The 27,112-nt window shown below is 33.1% G+C and overlaps 1 pseudogene; it reads right to left on the bottom strand.

The window, feature by feature from the left end:
* Positions 1–8,190: 8,190 nt before the first annotated feature.
* The window catches only part of LOC128282182 (21 kDa seed protein-like), a 30,418-nt pseudogene continuing 11,496 nt past the window's right edge, over positions 8,191–27,112 (bottom strand).

Genomic DNA, 27,112 nt, shown 5'->3' with positions numbered 1-27,112 from the left:
TCGAAACATTATGATTTCCATTATCCTTTTTGGGTCATTTTTTCCCATCTTCACCTTCTATAGTGCATTCCTCTGAGTCGTGATCCATATTCGATTGTTTCTGTATCTTTGAAGAGTCCCCTTGCATACCCGACACTAATTTCAAATCACCCTCCAAATTTAACCCTAACATAGGATCTATAGGTATCCCAGATTCTTTCCCTCCATCCTCCCACAATCCCTACCCTAAATCAAAATGTCCTAGGGTATTTCCCTTTATCTCCCCTTCACCTTCCTCCAGTAGCCACACACTATTCATCGCAGCAACTCTCCTAGACTGGGCTTTTAGAGACAGATACCATCTCATCTCTACAACTTCTAAGCCTTTAGCCATTCTAACTTGATAGAAAGAGTCATTGTGTCCCAAACAACCATAGAAAAATAGAACAGAGCCAGTCATTCGTATATAAAGTTGACATAGAAACACTTGCCAAGTGAAAACATAATCTTCTTTTTTCGCTTCAAAGAGTGTCTAAATCCATATAAACCCGTATACTTAAGAAATTCCTGAGGCCCTTACCCAAAATTTTTCCATCGATCCAAAAAACTTACCCTTAAAATCGCCTAACTTCTTTACTATAAATTTAGTAAAAAATCCTAGGGGTATATCATGCACTTTTACCCAAAAAGTCTTATAGATTAGCGGTACCTTCATCAGATCCTCACCATTCTTCAAATAATGAATCACCAAAAGATGATTATTGAAAGTCCATGGATTCCCATTTAGTAACCTATCAATATCTATTTTATGAAAAAATTGAAATAATAACCTCTTATCCCCCAAATTAAAGATCTAAACTCCTCTAAGAGAATGCCATAGATTCGCCACCGCGTTTCTCATTGTCGTAAAGTGGATTACACTTGTTGTGAGAAAGCATCCAACCAGACAAAGATCATAAACCACCGTCGCAGAATCAGTTTCCTTTTGTAATTGCAAAATCTCTTATTCCTTATCTTCCAATGTTAACTCTGCCAATTCATCCTCCATTGCCACTAATCAAAATCAACCAGATTGATAAGAAATACTCTATCCCAAGAACTTTCATCGCCAGAACAAAGAGAAATAAGCCAAAAAAACCCTAAAAAAAACCAAAACATGCTAGAGTAGCAGACCTTCGATATGTCGAGTTAAAATTTTAAATACAAATATTTGATTCAATTGATATACATGAATAAGAAAATCCATCTTAAATATACAATATATCATAATTGTTAATTAAGAATATAATAAAGTAAATCACCAACAATGTTAGGTGTAAGGGTAAGATACATTACATGTTTAAAGGATGACACAAGTTCAAACCTTAAAAATGACATTGCTGTAAGGGTTAGTCACGAACTCCAAACATGGACCAACCCTTCTTTATCTAAAAGGATAAGGTGCCCTAACCACTCAACGACTATTCCATCCCCATTGTCTATTGAAATCGCTTTGAATAATCTTGTCCATTGAAATCGCTTTGAATAATCCTCCTTTTTGTGAATTTTAGATTGAGCTTCTGATAAACTTTGATTTTTAGCTAACTCGATACTAACCCTTCATAATATTTTTTGTTGGAAGTATCTTTCTTCCTATCGATAACGAACGAGTAGGATGAAATAATTCGATAGGGGTAGTTTTTGAACCATACCACCCTTTGATAAGTATTCATACTTCCACCTATTTATACTTGGTGTTTGTCACACACAAACAATGCCATATACCTTGTAACAACCCGTTTTTAGTCAAATTAGAATAGTGTTACGAGACCACAAATTTGAAGTTAAAATAATTATTTTTTTTATCATTTTAGTGTCAACAGCATGATAGCATAGTTGTGTGAAATTTTCGTTAAGAAATTTTATTGTTTGAATGGTCAATTTGATAAAAAAGGACTAAATCGCATAAAGCATAAAACTTGTGTTCTAATAGCTAAAGGTGTCTAATAGCTATAGAACTTAAAAGTAGATATCCTTATGTGGTAATCAGCCCACTTATGAGATAGTGGATGATAGTGGCATGGTATTGGTGCAATTAATAAGTATTTTAAATGTTAATAGTGTAAATTGGTAATTAAAGGTAAATTTAATAAAACAAAAGAAATTTTATTCTTTCATTCATCTTCTCCACCAATTTTTAACCTAAGAAAAGCCATGGGAATAGCTTGAAGTATTCAGTTACTTCTCCTAGTGCATGTAAGTCATTTTTGACTCGATTTTTAATGATTTCTATGTTTTCGGGATTGTTACAACTAGGTCTAGCTAGCCTAGGGACTAATTTGCAAAATTTTTAAAGGTTTAGGATGTTTCCATTTATGAATATGTATGAGCTTTAATGATTGATGATGGATTATGAATGTTTGATGATATTTATACAAGTTTTGTTAAGTGATTTTTAGTGAAAATACAAACTAGGGATTAAATTGAGAAATGTCAAAATTTTGTGATTAAATTTTGAAATAAATGAAAAATATAGTCTGCTAGGGATCTAATTGAAATTCGTCTAGCATGGTTATAAGTTGAATTTCATGAATTTTTATTTTCATGAGATAAGGACTAAATTGTAAAAATGTGAAATATTAGGTGCAAAAGTGTAAAATGGTTTTAAAGCGTATTTTGGATTAAATTGAATAAAGAGATTATTAAATAAGTTAATTTTGATTATATTTAGATCAAGAAAGGTGAAATACAGATTTAGATAGCGGAAAGAACAAAGTTTCAGATTAATCGACTTAATTCGCCGTTTTTGCATCTAAGTACGTTCGTATGTAATAAGCTTTGTTTTAATTGTATTTTAATTGTAACGCCCCAATTTTCGAAATTCTGTGAATGTTGGCATAAGTTTAATTATGTTAGTGGGCCTCTAGAAAGCCAAGTTTAAGATAGAACCCGACAATTTTAGTTAATTTTTGTTCCATAAGAAAAAGGGGGTGAAATTATGAAATAGAACCTATGTGAAAATGTTTGAAAATGCTATAGGCTAAATTGAAGTAACCAAATAAATAGGAGTGCAAAATAGGAGGATTTCCATGACAAACCTCCCATTTTACATGAAGTGGCCAGCCATCATGTTGTTGTAGACAAAATGTACACTTGATATCCATAATTTATGGTACAAATTGATACAAATTGATAATAGGTTAGGTAAATGTTCCATGATAATGGGTTAGGTAAATGTTTCATGATAATGGGTTAGGTAAATGTTTCATGATAAGAATTTGATGTCTTTTGTATTAAAGAATTAAATGGATGAAATATGAAGTTTTATTAAAAGAAAAAGGTGTGAAAAGAACAAAGTTTTGTCCATCTTTGTTCATCATAGCTAAAAGTTAGAGAAGAGAAAGGAGAGGAGAAAGCAAATGAGTGTTCGGTCACTTGGGGAAGAAAATTGAAGGTAAGTTCATGGTAGTTGGCTTCTATCTTGATGTTAATGAGTTCTTCTTGATTCTACCTTAACTCTTGAAGCATATTTTGGTTTTTAGTTGTGTTGTGAGCATTTAGTCATGAATTAAAATGAAGGAAATGGTTGTTGTTTCATGTTCTTTTGATGAAAAAAATGGAAGATAGGTGAAGTTGAGCCAAACAAATGAGCCTGGCATGTGCCTTAGATGTTAAAGGGAAAATCAGCTAACATGTTGTGCTTTAAAATGATGAAATGGAGATTATTCTTAAGTAAAATCATAGATATGTGATGATTGATTGGTGATATACATGTTTAAATAACATGCATGCAAGGTATGTGTGAAAGAGTGATTTGGTAATAAATCTGCTTGGGAAAGCAGCAGTAATGTGACTTTAGAATATCACCATAAATTGTGGGAGATGAGTTAGAAGCTGCATAAATTATTTAATTAAAGCTTAATGAGTCTAGTTTCAAATGGAATAAACTAGAACATATTTTGAATTCTGTACAATGAGAAATTTGATTCGTAATGAAGAGTGGTCAGATTAGTCAAACAGTGAAACATGGGAAACTTTAAGAAAAATCTGGTATTGATCGGCCATACCAAAAATTCTGAAAATTTTATGGATAGAAGATATATGAGTCTATTTTCAGGGAAAATTAACGGCACTTGATTTGGAGTTTCGTAGCTCCAGTTATAAATGATTTAGTGACTGTTGCTCAGGAAGACAGCTTGCAGTGAAATTTTGATTATGTGGTAAACATTGACAAAAAAATTGTTAATGAGTTGCTTATTGATTTCTTATAAGCTTACTATGGTCTGTAGGTGTGGTTGGCCGAACATTGTAAGGGGTTAATACGTAGTTCATATTTGAATAGTTAGATTAACGTGTTAGTAATCCAATTGTAGGCGGTTCGTGTGTGGATCTCGTCAGCATATCGTCGCAAACAGGTGTGTAACTAACACCTTCTTTCCTAGTCTGGATCGGCAAAAGTCGAAAAGTCGAAATGCCGAAAACTGGTATTTTGTAGATTTACGAGTGTGCGAATGCTCGTGAGGTAAATCGATTAATGTTTTTGGTAAGCTGCAAAATTTGGACTGCAAAGTGCATGATTTTTGTGCCCTCGATATTTTTGGGCTTAATGGGCCAAAATTGGAATGATGGGCCAACGGGCCCAATTCGGTAAGAACCCTTGGTACGTGATTCTGTTAGTATGTAAAAAGTAGGAAAATGCATGAAAAACCCTAAAATAGATAAATTACTGAAATACCTTTAAAAGTGGAAAATTTATAGTTTTACCCTTAGGAGATAAATTACCGAAATACCCCTAGGGTTAAATTGACTTAAATGCATGTTTGACTGTTGTTATTTACTGCATGCCATGTTGTTATTATCTGATGCATGGGATTGGGATATTGACGGAGGAAGTACTGAAAGTGGCTTGTCCACGTACTGGAGGCTTTGCCTCAATTTATCTGATAACTCGAGCAAAGAAGGTCAGAATGTGGAGTGTTGGGTGGGTGGGTTGACCTATTCCCCACATGGAGTGTATGGTGGTACGGGTGGAGTGTAGTGGTTGATGGGTTGAGTAGTCTCCCCAAATGGGCTTGCATATGTTATTGATGTTGCATGTATTTTGAAATGGGCCTATGGGCGATACTGTTATCTGAATAAGGGGCTAAGGCCCAGTTTATTGTAATCTGAAAAGGGCTTTGGCCCAGTACCACTGTTACCTGAATGGGCTTAGGCCCAATAGGCTTGAGCTGACTTGGGCTTTGAATGGGCTTTCCTTACACACTGAGTTTCCCCAAACTCACCCCTTTTATTTTCATCCACGCAGGAAATCCCCAACCATAGTGGGCTTGGAGTCGTGAGGGAATTTGAGTGGCCACCGTTCTAAAAGTTTGATTTTCTTCCGTGAACTGGACATCCTTTTATTTACGTTTGAAGTTTTGGGTTTTAAATGTAATAAGGCCGCTTAATTATTTTTGATGGTTTTAATATGTATTACTAAGATAGGTATTACTTATTTTAACTGTTGAAATTGGATAGCTTTTTAGGCGTTTTCAAAAACAACAATTGATTTCAAAATAACACGACAACAAGCAAAGCTTCCGCAATGAAAGTATTTTCCAAAATTAATCATTTTTCCTAAAAATGACATAATCAAATCGATTTCCTAGAAATATCCATGATGTTAATGTGTGGCAATGGCGGTATGCATGTCTAGGATTGGATTCGAAGGGAGCTTGGTACTTAAGCAGTCCGATGGACTCACCACCTCTTTTCCGGTTTCCTACCGGTGCATGACTTCCATTCACTTTAACCTATAATGAAATTATCTTTAAAACACTAAGTAGGTTTTTCTGGATCAACAATATAAAATGTTTTGAACGCTTCGATGTGGCATGTCGGATCCGGCCATAACGTCTGGGCCGGGTTTGGGGTGTTACATTAATTGCTTTAATATTGCATAAATTGTGAATACGATATTGCAGACTTATTCGACGAAGATTCGACATTGGAAATCCCGGTTGAACCTTAGGAACAGTTTAGGATACAAATGACATGTCATTAGGGGTTATTATTGTTTTGGGTGCTGGTCCGTACGTCCTACCAGTGGCTGAGATATCCAGCATGTGTTGTTGATTCTCGTCAGCTTGTGTAGCTTCATCATGACCATCAACTTATGTGAGTAGACCTATTTATTAGCTTGAGAATGAGCATTATCGAGATAGCTTCAGCTATATATATTGGCATTTTGGGTGCGAGATTTATTGAGATAGCGTCAGCTATATTTATAATGGCACTTATTGTGCGAGATTCCCAGGTATCTGATATTAATCCAAATGGTTTAACGGGTATATCAAAGATATGAAATGGTGAGAATAGATATGTAACAATACAGGTATGTACGGAAACTATGTGAGCATCGAATTTATGGAAGTTATAAGTTCATGATTATATTTGTAATTGAATACAAGTTAACATTTTGATTTGAATGTTTTGTAGCATATTATGTTTATATTATTTGATTGTGAATAAATGGTGAGTTTGCTTATTAATTCATACAAGCTTACTAAGCTTTATAGCTTACATCATTTATTTTTCTGTGTTTTATAGTGATTTCAAAGCTAGCTCGGATTTGGGAATTGTCGGAGACTTCATCACACTATCCTACTATCACTTTGGTACTTTTGAACTTAAGTATTTTGAGTATATGGCATGTATAGAAGTTTGGTTATTTTGGTATATATGTTAACTATGAATTTAGCCATTTAAGTTGGCTTGTAGATGTTTAATATTTGGTTTTGTATATAGCCATGAAAGTTGGCTTAACTTGATTGGTTTAGTTGTGTATACAATTGTGCATATAGTTCATATTATGTGTTTGAATATGGTTATATGATGCTTGTTGTTATGGATAGCAAATGGTTGAGTTGTGGATATTTGTATGCTAGTGGAATCAGGCAAGTAATGCATATTTGAAATTGGTTATTTTCATAGTTTGTGTAAGAGAATTTTGTAACGATATTGAATAATAAATTATGGTTTATGTGAGACATGTTGTTGTTGGTATTGAAATGGTATGTTTTATGCTTGGTTGAGATTGGATGAGTGCCTATATATGTTATGTTTTGGTGCCAAATGGGTTGGTTTAGGTATGTGCAAGTTGGGTGGCAAATTGGCTTGGTAAATAGCCTATTTTTGTCCACACGGGTAGAGACACGGGGGTGTGTCTCAGCCTTGTGTGATACACAGTCAGGTTGCACGGCCGTGTCTCTCCTGGTGTTGAAATTAAAATCAAGTCAGTATGCTCCACACGGCCTAGCACACGGGTGTGTGACTTGGCCTTGTGACATAAGTCAGTATACCTTACAAGTTTGACACGGCCTAGCAAACGGCCTGCCACATAGGCATGTGTGGCCATTTTGAAGGCACACGGGCTAGCCACACAGGCGTGTGTGTTGGCCGTGTGACCCAAGTCAGAGAGTTACACGGGGTCGAATATGGGCTGAGACATCGCCATGTGATCCCATTTCAAATGTCCATATGGCCTGTGACACGGGCATGTCTTTGGTCGTGTGAGACACACGGCCGGGCCACACGGGCGTGTGTCCCCTATATTTTGCAAACAAATTTCTAAGTGTTCCAAAAGTTTCCTGAGTTATCGGTTTAGTCCCAAACCATCCCAAATGCATATTTTGGGCCTCATAGGCTTATACTAGGGACGATATGAATGTTATTGAATGATGATTACTTGAAACTTGAAAATGTATGTGAAATGTATGTGTAATTGTATAAAATGTTCAGTAATACTCCATAACCCTATTTCCGGAGTTGAATAGGGTGAGGGGTGTTACATACTTGAAAATTTAGTATTACCATTTTTCCCTTGGTACATGGTAGTCTATTTTCCTCTCTCACTCTCTTTTTTTTTGTTTTGATATATATATACATAACTTTTTGGTTAATTACAAGGTAATGTATCCAAGTTAATGAGTCTAATGCTACTAGAATCAATGGCAACAAAAGATGTAAATAAGTAAACAGTTTATTCATTAAGCTGAAAAGAGTACAAAGAGGACTCTGAGAGACAAACCTTGTAATCAAACATATATATATATATATATATATATATATATATATATATACATGCTGTCGCTTCAAACAAGGCAATCTTAACAATAAGTTCTCTCAGCATTATTTACTTGAAGCTAATATTATATAGTAACTACTAGTTCATGCATAATGATTGCTTTCAATCTAATTATGAACAACTTGTTGAATCTCCATGGCTGATTTTTCAACTTTCTTAAAGTAAAATGGCCATCCATTGCCAGTGGAGAGAGCCAAACGTACCATTTCTCCATCAAAGTCTCTCCCAATTTCGTTGCATAAGGCTGGGCATGTTCCACATACTGCGGGCAGTATTTAAATTTGTAACCAATATCACTCACCTTCTCTATTCTAAACCAACTGGTCAAAGTGTTGGCACCTGGGTTCCCTTTAGCCCCATCGGTTATCACCCATCATTTTTCGGCTGAAACCGTAATCATCGACCTTCAACACCGTTGTTGTTCAGCAAAGTTTAGGTCTGAGGGGAATGAACTCTATGTTTATGTCAGAGGATAGGCGAACAACGCCATCGTTGGAGTCCGAATTAGAAAATATCACCGGAATACCATCGTCAACGGATCGTCTTTGAGCAACGACTTCCGGGCATTTGTTTTCGCTTGGCCTGGCTAGGGCAAGCCCCCCCACCAGCACCCCATATTGACGACACAACGTAATATGGGGTGCCTGTTTAAACCTCGTTGCCATCAATGTCGAGTACAAGTTCGTTTGTAGCGTTGGCTACGCCAAACAAAAGGATGATGGTGTGACTGAGAAGATGAATAAAAGAAGAAACACTGAAGCTGTTGTAGTTTTCTTGGTTATACAGATTGTGTTGATGTACTGCTTTATTTCTCCATGCGAATTTATAAAGATGGGAAAGGATAAACCTCCAAAATTAATAAAGATATCAAATGTGAGGTAAATTAATAGGACCACCTTTGGACCACTTTTTTTTATGAGCGTCCAAACTTCTAAATATATTCAATAAGTTTTTTCTATAATATTTGTTTTTCTTTTATAAAAATATTTCATTATAACAATTAGATTTATTGTAGAATTGATTTTTTATATTTAATATTTATCGTTTTATAATAACTTTTCATTTATAATGACTATAAATTATGAAGTAATTTTTACTAATTTAATTTTCTATTACATCTTTTTATCTCAAATTTTATTAAAATTAATTTTATTGATAAAGAAATAAAAATAATAAAATTTAGCTAACACTATTTCAATAAAATATTTCAATTTTATATAAAATATAATAATCATGTTTTATTAAATAAAATAATATTCAATAAATGAAATTCCCTTTTAACTTTTATTAAGTATATATAAAAATAACATTAATCATATTTGTTGTAACCTTTTTTTAGCTTTATGGTTTATCAGAATTTAAATTGTAAGGGTCATTGAATTACTTTATTACATGATATTTTAAATTGGACGGTGATTGAACTAGTAAAATAATTAATTCTCGATTTGATTGAATTTAATCAATATGATCTCTAATATGATGGGTTTAATATTTAAATAATTTTGGAAAATTTAAAAATCATAAATTTTTAAAAAGTATTTAAAATTTATAAATATATTTAAATAACAATAAGGTTTTTATACTTTTGGGGTTGTATGCATGTAACTTAAGTTATGTTACTATTGATTGGCGAAACAAATGCTAATGTTTAACAAAATTACATTTGCAACTATTGTAATAAACATATAATGTTTATTGTCGGTGTTTAATTACTACACCTAGATATCACTTACAAGTTAATATATTTATCCAAACATGAAATATTAATGGAGTGATTGGTATCATATGGTTTACTTTTATTGAATTAATTATTATTTTGTTTTATATTTTAAGTCTTACATGAGATTGTTTTGTTTTATTCAACTACAATTGTTTGATTCAAGTTATGGCAAGAGAATCTTAAGATAGTTCTCGAAATCATGGGTCTCGACCTTGCATTAAAGGTTGATTCTTGTCCATTGCTTATATATGAGAGTACCTCTAATGAAAAAGGTGGGAGAGATCAAATCGCATGTGTATGATGATCATGAAGAATGTCATTCTAGAAACATTTAAAGGCGCTATGCTCAATAAGATTACCACAATTAAGGAATTCATGAGCGACATTGAGAAGAGGTTTGTCAAGAATGATTAAGTTGAAATTTACATATGCTTAACAAATCTAATTTCAGTGAAGTATGCAAAGAAAAATAAGAAAGCTATAACATCACAAAAGAAACAAATCAACTAAGGATGATTATTTCTCTTGTGGTGCTTTTATAGGTGCCCTTTTTAATTTTGTTTGTTCTAAGGTTAATTTGACTTTGGTACCTAGACACACTTGGTGGATATAATTTTTGGGCATATATTTTTTCCAAACCCTCTCATTTTTTCAAGCGGGCATTCCTTGGCTCGGTTCATGGACAACTCTATATATGATATAAGTAAAAAGTTTATGTAATAAATTTATGGGATAAATACCAAAACTATACATGAATTATGGTTTAATGTGCAATTGTATACATGAACTTTGATTTTGTGTAATTTTATACATGAAATTTTGATTTGATCCAATTCTTGTAAATTATTAACATAATTATTGATATAACATCATTTTATGTTATATATTGCACACATAAATAATTATATTTACCCAATATAAAAATAAATTGATGTATTTATTTATTTAAATGTGTATGATTAAATCAAAATTAAAATTTCAGGTATATATTTGAACCACAATTAGAGTATCACGTGTATAATTGCACAAAATTAAAGTTTATGTATAATTTTAAGATTTATCCTAAATTTATAAAAATTAATATAAAATTAAATGATTTTAAATGAAATGCTAATATATATATATATATATAAATATATAATTAGTTGCATACATTAAAATGGTGAGAAGTGGCGCAATTATGCTAGTGCTATTTAATTTTTAGTTATTAATTATCTATTAAATTTATATATTACAAGGTGTTAGACTTCAAGCTGACATGGAGGTTTGATTATTTGACACCTGGCATATTTATCATGTTGACACGCTGCAACTAAATCATTGTATATAATATTTATTTTGTTTTCAAATTAATACAAAATAATAATTTAAAATTATAAAATTTATACGGTTTAATTTATTTTAATTGAATATTTTGAATTCAATTAATCGATTAAAGAAAATACCATACTCTATTTTGATTCTAAATAGAGTTAGACATCGTTGTATTACTTACTCTTATTATCCAAGGCAACGCCAGGGGGACTGGCATGGGCCCCGACCCCCCTAAAATGTAAAATTTTATTTTACGCTCTTAAATTTTTTTTAAAATTTTAAATTAGTAAAGCTAAAATTACACTTTGGCTCCCCTAAAATTATAAAAATTCGATTTAATCCTTTATAAATTATAAAGATATAAAATATAAAAAATTAAAATTTCATCCGGCCCCCCTAAAATATTTTTCTGGCTTCGCCCCTGCTTATTATTTGTTATTACTATAAATCTATATTGATTTACTATACTGATTGCAATGAAATTTTTCAGGATATGGTTTTGAGTTAGCAACTTTTATTTCTTTCTTTTTTTCATTCCTTTCTTCTTCGCTTTTGATTGGAAAATAGAAAAGTTGGGCAAATTAAAAACTCAAAGGAGGTTCATGGTCAAGAGTAAAGATGTCGGAGTAACGATTATTTTGGAGTGTACTAGTTGTGTTCGAAACGGCGTTAATAAGGAATCAACGGGTATTTTCAGGTATATTACTCAAAAAAATCGACACAACACGCCCAGTCGATTGGAATTGAAGAAATTTTGTCCCTATTGTTACAAATATACAATTCACGGGGAGATAAAGATATAAATCGAATCAAGTGCTCGTATGTCACCACTTCCTAAGAATATGAAAATATGACATTAGATATAATTTATTAAGTGTATAATTGATTATATATATAACGCATATTTTTTTATATAGTTTAAATCAAGATTTGTTCAAAAGCATCGCCCCCACAATTCTCTTATTATTATTATTATTATTCTATCTTTCTTTATTTCTTTTCACGTTTTTCTTTTTGTTTTTCTTTCCATTCCTTTTTTTTTAGTTGAAAACTTTAGTCACTGTACTCAATAACTATCGATGTTGCCGTTCACAATGGCCTTTTGTGTCGATTACAACACCAAAGAAGAGATTTCTTCTTCGTTCACTTCTACGATTCATATTTCCTAGAAGTCCGCTCCAAATCCTTTAAAATAATGACCAAGGCTTCAAACTACTCTTTCTTTGATCTCTATTTCGTTCCACCAGATTGTCGCCAGTCAGATATATATTATTCCCGGTGATTAAACAAACCACCTCACTGTTCGGATCATTGAATGGAGTCAAAATAATTTAAATAAATTTTTAAAAAATTTAAATTGGTATCGCTTGACACGTTGACGGTACCATCTTAAAGAATTAATTCAATTAATAATTTTTAATGATTCAGAATAAAATGGGACATAAAAGTTTATTCATGAAAATAAATTAAAATGATTGTGATGATGATATTGAATGTAAAATGTGATGTTTAATAAGAAATATAGGTCATACTAATTGAAGAAGGCAAAAGCCTTCCAATTCGTTTGGTGTTTTCTACTTAATAGTTTGTCCTTTAACTCTTAAACACTCAAGCAAGTGGACAAATATAGAACCAAATGAAGGAATCCCAAAATTATAACTTAAATTTTTTTTCAATTTTTTAAAAATTGTAATTTTTTTTGTTATTTTCTCTATTTTTATTTTTGAATTTATTTCGAAAACAAAAAGTTTTTTTATGGAATTATGCTTTGGAGTAATGAGTATAAACCTTTTGAAACTTTAGGTATAATAATAATAATAATAATAATAATAATAATAATAATAATAATAATAATAATAATAAAGAAGAAGAAGAAGAAGGAGGAGAATGAGAAGGAGAAGGAGAAGGAGAAGGAGAAGCAAAAAGAGAAGCAGAAGCAGAAGCAGAAGGAGGAGGAGGAGGTCCAAAAGGCTTCCTTGGGCAAGAAATATCTTTATTATCCTTTTCTTTTCTTTTTCATAATAATAATAATAAGGAGAAGGAGAAGGAGAATGAGAAGCAGGAGAAGAAGAAGGAGAAAAGAATAAGTAGAAGGAGAAGAAGGAGGAGGAGGTCCAAAAGGCTCCCTTGGGCAGGAAATATCTTTATTATCCTTTTCTTTTTCATAATAATAATAATAGTTTAAATTACATAATCTTGTAAATTGGACCGATGATTGAACGAGTGAAATAATCAATTCTTGATTTGATCGAATTCAATCAATTTGATCTTTTATCTGATAGATTCACTATTTAAAAATATTTGAAAACTTAAAAAAATCTATAGCACCCTAAACCCGGCCTAGAAGTTTAGACCGAATTCCAGATGTCGCATTGATCACCGAAGTGATCGTAGGTAAATTTTTACAAAACAAGTTGTCACGTAGAATCGAAACGTTTAATCATTTAAAAGCCAGTCAGAAAAAATTACAGTTATGTTTAAATATATATATATATATATATATATATATATAAAACCAGAATTAATAAGAAAACGAATGGAACTTAAAAAAAATGGAACTTGTACCACAGTTTAATAAAATCTTACAGTCCAGAAACAATTAACAAATAGAAACAAACTGATAATTTTTTCTTTTCTTAGACTGTTCGAGACCTTCGCATACCGAGCCCAGCGTCAGAATTCAGGAATGTACCTGAAAAGGAAACACTAAGAGGGGGTGAGCTACTCAAGCTCAGTATGAGTTCGAATCAAGATAAAGAATAGAAATACAATATTCAAATCAGAAGCGCAACAGAATTTTAAACACACACAGAGTCAGAGAGTATACTTGGAACTAGTATCCCAACCAAACTTATCAATCAAAGCACATCAAGTTCACACAAAAGTCTCAACACAAATGCTGTTCAGACAAACAGATTACAGTCAACTAATCTTACAGAGAGAACTCATAGACAAATGCAAATGAAATGCAGTCAGATGAAAAACCCCACCCATCTAGCCAACACACCCCTCCGTCCCCCAATCACATCCCATAAGAGCTATTAAGCTCATCCAACCGAAACACACCACGTAGGACCTTGACAGGCCCATCCAACCCTACACACCACAAATGTGGACTAAGCCACTCAGATAATAATACGCAACAGAGTTGACGTATATGCAGTATAGTGCAATGCGGTAGTCCGTTGTACAGTCATGTTACAGTTTAAGCTGCCAGAATAGATAATATTAATACACAACAAAGCTGACGTATATGTGGTACAGTGCAATACGATAATCTGCTATACCGGTAAGATGCAGTTAATGTAACACCCCTAACCCGTATCCGTCATCGGAATAAGATTACGAGGCATTACCGGGCTTATACACTAGTATTGATATAAAACTGAGTCAAAAATTTTCTTTCCAAATCAAAACTTTTCATATTTCACCATAAAGTCCCTAATATGGGCCTACGGGGCTCAATACATACTTTGGAAGTGGTTCAGACTAAACCGGCAACTTTGAAAATTTTACCTTGAAGATAGGGGGCACACGCAAGTGTGGCTTGAGACATGGCGGTGTGGCCAGCCCGTAGGGATCCCATGGCCGTGGGGCCAGCCCGTGGGCAGTTCTGACTTGCAATTTCTTAAGCATCAAAGGGCACACGGCCTGGGCACACGCCCGTGTGGCTAGGGCGTGTGGTACACTGATTTTTTCACCATTGTTAAGCTATTTTCACATGTTTTTGACACACGACCATGCTTGAAACTCGTGTTCTTCACACGACCAATACACACGGCCATATCCTTTGTCCGTGTACTAACCTGACTTCATATTTAAGAATGCAGGGGACACACTGTCATTTCACACGCCCGTGGGCTGTCCGTGTGTCACACACGGCCTGGACATATGCCCGTGTGTCTTACCTGTGTGGAAAAATTAGGGCCATTTCCTAGCCCTATTTCTCACCCAAACTTAACTATTTTCCTGCATGAAAACTTACAAGTATATACCTTCCATTTCAACCAATTTCCACAATTCAATCTAACATTTCCAACTCTTGACCATATTTGAAACTTACCTTTACATTGATTTGTAAATCATGTCTTAATAAAGGTGATTTGTATCTTGTTGAACATGAACATACCATATTACCTCAAAATATATATTACTAGCCATTCCAATGGCTAGGTTGTAAACAAATATGTTACATCATCATTTGGCCTCATTAGTCTATACATGCCATTATATCAAAATGGGTTTATCGTTTATACCAAAATTAAGTAGTTGATAGTGTGATGAATGCTCCGACTCAATCCAACCTTCACGAGCTTTGAGCACTATAAAATAGAGAAAAATAAACCTAGTAAGAATTATATGCTTAGTAATTTCATATAACCTACTACACTTACCATCCATATATAGCAAGTAAATTCACACATAAGGAAACTTATCCATCAATTTAGCAAACTAGCAAATATGGCCTATTCACAATCATTCAACCAAATTGGTTAGTACCAAAAACATTAATATGCATAGATGAGCCCATCATGTCATTTCTTCTTATTTCACTTGTTAATACATTTCAGTTGAATCTTTGAATTTTCGATGGACCTTTTCTTTTCTAATTGTACACCCGAGATGTACATTCCTTTTTCAAGTAGTACACATGAAGTGTACATACCCTTTTCAATTTGTACACACAAAGTGCACATAACCTTTTCAAGTGTACACACATAGTGTTCCTTTCCTTTTCAAGTGGTATACACAAAGTATACCCTTCCTTTTTATATGGTATACACAAAGTATACCCAACCTTTCCAAGTGCACACACATAGTGTACATAGCCTTTTCATATGGTATACACAAAGTATACCTTTCCTTTTCATATTCGATAGCCGAAGCTATCCCTTTTCACATGGTACACACAAGGTGTACATTTCCTTTCCATAATGAGATCAAATGATTATCCTTTAAGGACAACCTTTATTGCAACATATGCAAGATCTCATATTCACGGTAATAACCTGTCTAATAGGAAATCAATATTCAAACGGACTCATGCATCATTTCATCATTTTTTTATAAAAATCACAAATCAACATTGGTTTATTACTTGTACATACCAATTACAAATCATAATAAATATAATTCAACAATCAATTCAACACATTTACACGCTTAATTTAGTTATATGAACTTACCTTGATAATTGTTCGTATCTACTAATCCGAGACTTTTTTCTTTCCCTCGATCTTTTTCTTTGTTCGACACTTTCAGATCTATATAAATAAATTTAATCATCTATTCTATGATTTTTTTTACATTCAATCAAGCTCATTTCACATTTTAAGCAAAAGTACCATTTTGTCCCTAAACTTTTAATTAATTCCAATTTCATCCCTAGGTTCGGAAATTGAAATTCATGCAATTTGCTCCTTATTCCAAGCTTATTCAAAATTTTAATATAACTTTTACAGCACATGTATTTCAAAAATTTTAGAATTTTTCCAAGAATTTCACTATTTTGCAATTTAGTCCTTACACATGCTTTCACTAAAAATCACTTTGTAAAAGTGATTTATCTATCAATAATCTTTCATTTTCTATCAAAAACTTTCAATTTACAGCATATTCATCCATGGGTAATTTTCTAAAATTTGGTTTTCTTTCAATTTAATCACTCAAATAAAGAAATTAAGCTTTCCCAATCTCAAAAATATAAAAATTACTAAAAACGAGACATAGAACTTACCAATTCAAGCTTGAGAAGTTTTCTTTCTCTCTCCTAGGGTTTCCATGGAATTTTTGGGGAAGAAGATGATAAAATGATATCTTTTTCATTTAATTTAATTAATATCATTTAAGTTTTCCACTTTCCAATTTGGTCCTTTACATTTTTCCATTTTTTCATAGATGACTCATTAAAAATATCTACATATTTTTCTTCAATGGTCTAATTGCCATATAAAGACCTCACACTTTGAATTCTCTAGCTATATAATCCCTATAGCTATTAATATGCAACTTTAACATTTTATTCAATTTAGTCCTTTTTGCAATTAGATACATAATTGATAAAATTTTTCAATAAAAATTTTCATGCAATATTCCTATCAGAATACTTATCACTTTATGAAATTTAAATAATTTCATTTTTCAGACTCGGATTTGTGATCTCGAAACTACTATTCCGATTTCACTGAAATTGGTCTGTTACAGTTAAACTGCCAGATCAGATAATAGTACGTAGCAAAGCTGACGTACGTACAGTATAGTGTGATAATTCGCTGTACATATAAGTCGCAGTAGAACTGCCAGATCAGATCAAAAACAAACTTCCTTCTCTTCACAACCCAACCCAAAAATAATTTATGCAAGTGTATGCATGCATTCAATCTCACAGGACAGTGACACAGTATTAGACATTCAAACAGAACACATATACACACACACACCCTGGTTAATCGGGTTCAGAGTCAGACATTCCCCACATCAATAAAAAATAACACTTAAGCCGTAGCCCAAAACGGAGTCTTAACTACCCTTGTTTAAGCTTAGCCAAGGGTTAAAGCACGTAAACACATTTTCAAATCAGAACCGCACACAAAACCAATATAAGTGCCTTCAGACCACTTGCTTGTATGCTATGGACGTGTGGAATTGCCTAGGCCATGTGGGAGGTCAAAAGCCCGTGAAAAGGGGCATACAACCATGTGACTAAGGCACACGCCTATGTGAAAGGATGCACATAGCAGTGTGACTAAGGCACACGCCCGTGTGGACCAAGGACATGGCCGTGAGAGCAGGCCGTGTAACTCTCTGTCTATTTGCACTAAATTTGAGTATAGGGCTGACACAGCCGTGTGTCCAAAACACATGCCCGTGTGGAATCCCTAAATCCCCGAATTAGCCACACGGTCGTGTGGCCAGACTGTGTGGCACCGAATCATTCAAACCCTAATCCCTAAACACAAACGCCCATATACCCAAGGGACACAGCCGTGTGGCACCAAAATTGGCCCAAAAACCCTAATTCCCAAAGGAACAGGGCCGTGTGAATTGGCACAAGCCCATGTGGAAACCCCAGTGGCCACGAAACCACCCTAAGACAGCTTGAAAAATGAGTTTTTGGGTCACCAAATCTTCTCAACTGATGGAACTCAGAACCGTACTAACCAAAGTGAATTTCCATACCATTCGGCAGTAATACTGTACTTAAATGATCAATTTCCAATATCCACCAATATTGCCACATTCTAACAAAATTAATTTGCAAATTTTATGGAAAAGTTTTAGAACCCACACCTGTTTCGTGAAGAAAACATCCCGATGCCGACTCGATGACAAAGAAAAATGAAGCTTTGCTGAAACCACCACACCACTGATTCAAAAAGAAAAGAAGCAAAGAAAAGAAAATCAAAGCCAAGAAGAAGAGAGAAAATAAAACGTGAAAAACAAAAGCAAAATAATAAAATAAAAATAAAAATAATTAAGTAAATAATTAAACAACCATATATTAAATTAACACAAAACAAAAATATTCCTCCAAAAAGTTCACATAAGGAATCGAACCAGGGACCAAAGACAAATTAACACACACTCAACCACTAGACCAACAAGCCCATTCTCACAGTTAAACACACGACTAAACACTAAAGCACACCCTTCTCTGTAACCATAACCATAAAACCCCAAAACTTCTAACTCCAAAATTTGGGGTGTTACAAAATCATAAAATTTAAACAAAAAGTATTAAAAAATTTATAAATAAATTTAAATAACAATAAGATTTTTATAATTTTTCCGTTGTGTGTATGTAACTTAAGTTATGTTAATATTGACTGACCTAAATGGAGGCTAATATTATATTACATTTGCAACTATTGTAATAAACATGTGATGCTTATTGTCTGTAACACCTTCTTACCCATATTCAATGCTGGAATAGGGTACGAGGCAACACCGAACTTACACCATAACAATCAAACACATTTCCAAACATAAACTTGCATAAAATTTAAAAATTTTATCAATCATTCAACATTGTCCCTTATAAGCCTCTAAGAGACCTTAAAACATGATTAAAAAGGGTTAAGGACTAAACCGATAACTCAAGAAACCTTTACAAAAATTTGAAAATTTTCTTCACTACAAGGGTCACACGCCCATGTGCCTAGGCCGTGTCACTCACACAGTCAAGTGACACGCCCGTGTCCACTGACCATGTTGGGATCACATGGCCATGTCCCAACCCCATGCCCAAACAAGTGAGCTTACTGACTTATCTCACACGATAAGACCACACGTCGGTGTCTAGCCCGTATGGCTCACACAGCCATCAGACACTCCCGTGCCCAAGCCATGTTGAAACAGGGCTAATACTGACTTGTATCACATGGCCAGACCACACGCTCGTGCGTCCAGCTCGTGTGGCGAATTAAATTCCAAAATTAAGGTGTAGACTTCACACGGCCAGGGTACACACCCATGTCCCTGAGCCTTGTCTCCAACACGGCCAAGACACGAGGTCGTGTATCAGCCCGTATGGCCAATTCGAACCTAAAAATACAAAATGCAGGGAATACATGGCCGGATCACATGCCCATAGACACATGGCCTAGAAACATGCCCGTGTGGACAACATTTAGGCTATTTTCCAAGCCATTTTCCACCTTCAATTCCACATAAACATGCCTACTTCCAATAGCTATTAACATAAAACAATTCAAAGCATAAATTAGACAATCCAACAACTTCATTCATGCTCATTAAAAACCATTTCTAGCATCAATCAACCTTAAGACAATAATGCTACTTCATGCTATCCCAATCAACCTCATTCAATCATACCTATCTATACCTAAGTCCTTAAACATACCAAATAACAATTTAACCATGAACCACATCAATCAATGAGCAACATACATCTATATTTACATGCCATTATAGTTATCAAAATAAGCCAACTTACATGGCTTTATACATCATCAAACTTTAACTATACACAAGCCAAATCACATGGCCACATCTACCAACAAAATATGCCAAAAAGACTCAAGTCTCTATACATGCCATATGACCTAAAATATAGTTTTCAAGATACCAAAAGAATGGTGGATAGTGTGACGATGCTTCCAACGATCCCCGGATCCGAGCTAGCTTTGAAGTCACTAAAAAAATGGAAAATTAACAACGTAAGCTATAAAGCTTAATAAGTTCGCATGAAATAAATTAATTCATTAAGTATGCATAATTCAACAATTTGCATAATCATTAAAAATTAATTCACCTCAATATACAAACCTTTCATTTACTCATTCACAAGGGTAAACATATCATTCTCTACCTTTGTTAACTTAAGGTTTATACAAACTATGCACGTACTTGTACCATTCCATATCAATCTCTCAATCATCCATATCTTCCATTTTCCCATTGAACCATATAGAATAGAAGTCGGATACTCAAGAGTCTCATACGATAGGTACCTATACCATGGCCCGAAGCCAACTCAAGGTAATCTCTGAAATGCCTATACCATGGCTCTAAGCCAACTCAAGGAAACTCACACCCGAAGTGCCGATATCAATACCTTAATGACATGTCACTAGCATCCTAAATTATTCTTAAGGTTCAACCGGGACTTTGCACACCAAAACCATATTAGACATCATCGTCGCTCATCATCGAGTCGATTGCAATTTCTTTCTCAAATCATTATAGAATCTCTCCAGAATAATTAAATATTATCAAACATAAAATTTATGCCATATCAATGCATTTAAACACCACATTAAATAAGTTTATCACATACAAACTTACCTCGGATGCAAAACCGATGAAATTATTTGACTATTCCTCGAATTTGTTCTTTCCATGATCTAAGTCTGATCTCGGCTTATCTTGATCTAAATGTTATCAAATTTAACCCTTTTAGCATTCAATCTATTCAATTAAGCCTATAATTCATAATTTGGTAAATTTACACATTTGCCCCCAATGTTTTGCATTTTTTACAAATTAGTTCCTATCTCGTAAAATAAGAAATTCATGAAATTTAACCCCAACCCATGCTAGCTGAATTATCCTAGCATTCAAATCAGCCCATATTTTTCATCCTTTCATAAATCTACCACATAAATTTCACATTTCACAAATAAAGCCCAATTTCACATTTTCATCAAAAATCCATTAACAAAAATTGTTTAACTTTCAACAAGCATTCATAAACTATCAATAAATTTCAAAAATCACACCAATCCATCAACATAAATATGCTATACTTTTAACAATTTCTCAATTTAATCCCTCCAATAGTTAGCTTAAGTTACAATGATCTAAAAAATGTAAAAATCATTAAAAACGGGGCCAAAATAGACTTACATGCAATGACTCTTGCTTGGCCGAATATCAAGCTTCTCCAATGGCTATTTCCTTTCAATTTTTGGTGGTGTAAGCTTAGTGGAGAAGATGATCCAATATTTTCCATTATTTCACTATGTTATTTAACTATTTCCTTATTTACCCATTTAATTTAATTCATTAAAACTCACCTAACATGCACATAATTGTCCACTAACACTATGAATGGTTTAATTATCATGCAAGTTCTCATAATTTTCCTTTCTATAGCCATTTAGTGCTTTTAACTTCTAGACCTCTAGTTTTGCACTTTACGCGATTAAGTCCTTTTTACAAATTGAGCACTCAAACATTAAAATTTCTTAACGAAATTTTCATGCATTCATACTATCATGGTATCGACCTCATATTAATAAAATAAATATTTTGACTTTGGATTTGTGGCCTCGAAACCACTTTTCTAATTTGACCAAAAATGGGCTGTTACAACTCTCCACCTTAAGGATTTTCGTCCCCGAAAATCTTACCATCGAAAAGGTTAGGGTACTATTTTCTCATAGGTTCCTCAGGTTCCCACATAGCCTCTTCAACACCATAACGATGCCATAATACTTTCACTAGAGCGATACGTTTGTTTCTCAATTCTTTGATTTCTTGAGCTAAAATTCTGATCGGCTTTTCACTATACGACATACCCGGCTGAATCTCTACCTCAGTCGGAGAAATAACTTGAGATGGATCCGATAATATCATCGCAACATTGATACATGAAACACGTTATGAATCTTCTCTAATTTTGTCAGCAAAGCTAATCGATACGCTACCAGCCCTATTATTTCAATGATCTCATACGGTCCAATAAATCTCGGACTCAATTTGCCTTTACGACTAAAGCGAAGAATCTTTTTCCACTGAGACACTTTCAGAAGTACTCTATCACTAATCTAAAATTCAATGTCTTTTCGTTTCAAATCTGCGTATGATTTCTGTCGATTAGAAGCCACTTTCAAGCAATCTCGAATTACTTTCACTTTCTCTTCGGTTTCTCTAACCAAATCGATCCTATGAATCTTTTCTCACTCAACTCGGTCCAATACAATGGAGTTCTACATTTTTGACCATACAATGCCTCGTACTGTAACAGCCTATTTTCAGTGAAATTGGAACAGTGGTTTCGTGACAACAAATCCGAGCTAAAAAGAAAATTTTATTTTAAAATTATGGCATGGTCTATATTATGATAGAAAGGTTGCATGAAAATTTTGATAATAAAATATTATTGATTTTGTAGTTAATTGAAAAAAAATGTATTTTCGGGACTCCGTTCCGGTAAACCAGATTCGTAAATATTTTTAATAAATATTTACGAAGTTAATTGTGTGGTTAATTAGGTTTTGGATAGGTGAATTTGTTAAATTAGGAGCAATTGAGTGGAAGGACTAGATTGAACATAGGGTAAAAGTTGAATTATAGAATAGAGAAAATTCAAGGGACTAAATAAGAAATTACACCATAAATTGACATGTGTGTGGTAAAAATAATTTCCATGTGTATAAATAATATACATATATTAGTAATTATTATATATTTACTTATAATTTAAGTAAATATTATTATTATATTATTATATTATATTAATTAAATAAAGTAAATTAAATAAATTAAATTATGACAATTGTGTGGTAATAATAATGTAAATGTGTAATAAATACATATGTACATTTGCAATACATATATGTATTTATAATAGAAACGAAAAAAAAAACAGGGGAGAAAGAAAGAAAGGAAAAAGGAAAAGAAAGAAAAGGGAGAAATTGCGGTTTAAGGTTTCAAGTTCAATTGGTAAGCCAATTTAGTTCATTTTCTTATAATTTTGATGTTTTTGGAATCCTAGAATAAAATATTACTTAGTATATGTTGAAATTTTGAAAGTCAGTAGATTTTTGGACATGATTTATGTTGAATTAATTGATGAATTAAAGGTTAAATTGATAGAATTTCAAGTTAGAATTAGGTAAAGGATTAAATTGAAGAATAAATTAAAAGTTGTGTAAAAAGGGACTAATTTGTAAACTTGTGAAATTTAAAGAAAAATTCTGAATTTTATGAAATATAAGTGCTGTAAATGTGAGATGTAAAAATCAAATAAGCTTGGAACAAGGATTAATTTGCATAGATATTAATTTCCGAGCCTAGGGACAAAAATGAAATTTATGAAAAGTTTAGGGGTAAAATAGTAATTTTTTCTAGAACATGAGTTGCATTCAAATGAGTATGAAATATGTTGAATTGATGTTAAATTTATTTATATAGACCCAGAAAGATCGAAAAATGAAAGTGATCGTGGAAAAGAAAAGATATCAGATTAAAAGAATTTTGATTACAAGTTGCTATCGGGGTAAGTTCGTATAACTTGAATGAGTATGTAAATATGTTAATTTAAATGTTGTATTGTATTGTATATGATGTATGAAATTGAATATATGAATTATATAAATGTGAAATGAAAGAAATAATACATGTTTGGAAATTAATAAATGGGTGAAATTCCGTTTGAATATTGGTGATCGATGGATAATGGAAATTTCTCGAAATATATGAGGTTCTGCATGTGTTGCAGAAATGGATTGAGCTAGGATGGAAAAATCTGAAAAAAGCCTTCTCGAGAATTAAAAGTGAATAGGATTTATTCCTGATTCACTAAAAGAAATTAAAGTGAATAGGATTTATTCTTGATTCACTAGAAATATATTAATTGGATTGGATTTGTTCCTGATTCACTATGGTAACTCAAGGTGAATAGGATTTTCCCTAAAATGGTAATCCTGATTCGCTACGGTTACTTGATATGTAACTCGAGAGAGTGCTTGATGATTTAACATCCTAAGGGCTAAATCCTAGATATGAATTGACGAAATATGAAAATGTACACTTTGTGTGTACTACTAGAAAATCCATCGATAATTCCAATGATTCAAAGGATGAGATAGTAAAAAAAAACATGAGAAATATGATATGGAATGAGACAATAGCATGATGAGCTCATTTATGCCTATTGGTACGTTTGTTACTAACGTATTTGATTGAAATGTTTATGAATAGGCAAATAACCAAAATGAATGGAAATTATGCTTTTATATGATTTAAATATTAAATATGATTGGTAAGTTTGATTCATGTTATATGAACTTACTTAGCATAAATATACTTATTAGATTTTATTTTCCTTGTCTTATAGTGCTTGAAAGCTCGGAAGAAGTGGAAGACGGGTCGGAGATTTCATCACACTATCATCCTGTCAATTTTGGTATAATGGTTTACTTATTTTGAAAACGGCATGTATAGCTAAATTAGTGAAATGATAAATGTTACACAATGTTTGGAAGTTAGCCATTGGTATGGCTAGCAATGATGTATATATATATAAACATATGAGTTCATAAGGTTATAAATGGTTCTCATACACACATGGATGAAATAGTATAAGTATGGTAAGGAAAAATATGCATATTGATGTGCCATATGGTATATTAATTAAGGATATATGATATTATGTAATAGGTATTTGTGATGTTAAAGTAGAGTTTTCTTACATGAGGAACTATGTTCATAATATGATAGTGAAGGAAAATAAAAGGGAGTGATAGGAAATATTGTAGTGAAAGGAAATAAAGGTGTTATAAACTTAGTCATTAATATTTTGCACTAAAATAGTCTTACATAATAGCTGTAGTCTGACTTTGAAAATCCACCAAAAATTGTGGAAATTGAATTAGAGATTGAATTAAAAATGAAATTAAAGCCTATTAAGTCTAGTTTCATATAAAGGAAACTTTTAAGCAAAAGAATTTCATATTAAGATATATTTGAATTTGTGTAAGACAGAGTCAGGATGATTTTGAAATCCCTTGTTCTGAATTTAGAAAATCATTAAAAAATTTAAAAAAATAATTATAAGTTATAATTTATATGTTTAGAATCCTTGATGAGTCTATTTTCAAAATAAATAAACTAGAACATGATTAAAATCTTGTACTAAGAGATAATAAAATTTTTGTGAAGAGGGGTTAGGACTGTTGGACAGTGAAACAAGGGTGAATTTAAAGAATAAACTGTACTTATTGGCTAGACCAAAAATTCTGAAAATTTTATGGTAAGAAGATATGTGAGTCTAGTTTCAGGGAAATTAGCAGTTCTCAATTTGGAGTTCTGTAGCTCAAGATATAAATAATTTAATGAATATGACTCAGGTGGACAGTTTTGTTATGAACATTGGAAAATTTTTGAAATTATGTGTAATTATTCTATAAACTCTGGTAACATCTTGTAACCCTGTTCTGGCGACGGATATGGGTTTGGGGTGTTACACGTACAGTGTCATTTTTATACTTGACTGGAAACTATTGTTGTACGCGAATTCAACTAATGACAAATATTTCTCCCAATTGCCCTCGAACTCAAGAATACAACATCGAAGCATATCTTCGAGAATTTGAATTACTCTCTCAGACTGACCATCGGTTTGTGGATGAAAAGCGGTACTAAATTTCAACCGCGTATCCAAAGCTTCTTGTAATTTCTTCCAAAATCGCGACGTAAACCTCGGATCTCTATCGAAATAATAGAAATAGGTACCCCTTGCAGTCTCACAATCCCAGAGATATAGAATTCAGCCAATCAATCAAGTGAAAAGTCCGTACGTACCGGAATAAAATGTGCCGATTTCCTCAGTCGATCAACAACAACCCAAGCGGCATCTTTCTTTTTCAGACTTAAGGGTAAACCCGACATAAAGTCCATCGTAACCCGATCCTATTTCCACTCTGGTATCATCACCGGCTGTAACAATCCTGAAGGCACTTGATGTTTGGCTCTCACTTGTTGACAAACTAAGCATTTCAAAACAAACTCCGAAACATCTCGTTTCATCCCCGGCCACTAATACAACTGTTTCAAGTCGTTATACATTTTAGTGCTTCTCGGGTGAATAGACAAGCAACCACTGTGTGCCTCGTGCAAAATTTTTTGAATTAACTCTGGATCTTTCGGTACACATATTCTATCTTGGAACATTAAACAATCATCGGATCTTATTTTGAACTCTGAATCACTAGTCAACTCACATTGTATTCTTTTAGCTTGCAACTCGGTATCACATTTTTGAGCATCACAAATTTGTTGAAGGAAATCTAGTTTAGCTTTCAACTCAGCTAATATCGAACCATCCATAGACAAACTCAACCGTGTATTCATTGCTCTCAAAGCAAACAATGATTTTCTACTCAAGGCATCCGCGATTACATTAGCCTTTCTCGGTTGATAATCAATCACAAATTCGTAATCTTTGAACAACTCGAGCCATATTTGTTGTCGTAAATTCCAATCTTTCTGAGTTATGAAGTATTTTAAATTTTTATGATCAGTAAAAATATGACATTTTTCCCCGTACAAATAATGTCGTCAAATTTTCAACGCAAATACAATCGCGGCCAACTCCAAATCGTGTGTTGGATAGTTCTTCTCATGCGGTTTCAACTGTCTCGAGGCGTGAACTATCACTTTACCCTCTTGCATCAGTACACAACCCAAACCGTTCGATGACGCATCACTGAAAATCACAAACTCTTTTCCTGACTCAGGTTGAACTA

This window comes from Gossypium arboreum, chromosome 10 (assembly GCF_025698485.1).
Source record: "Gossypium arboreum isolate Shixiya-1 chromosome 10, ASM2569848v2, whole genome shotgun sequence".
Classification (NCBI taxonomy): Eukaryota; Viridiplantae; Streptophyta; class Magnoliopsida; order Malvales; family Malvaceae; genus Gossypium; species Gossypium arboreum.
This window is presented reverse-complemented; position numbering and strand designations above follow the sequence as displayed.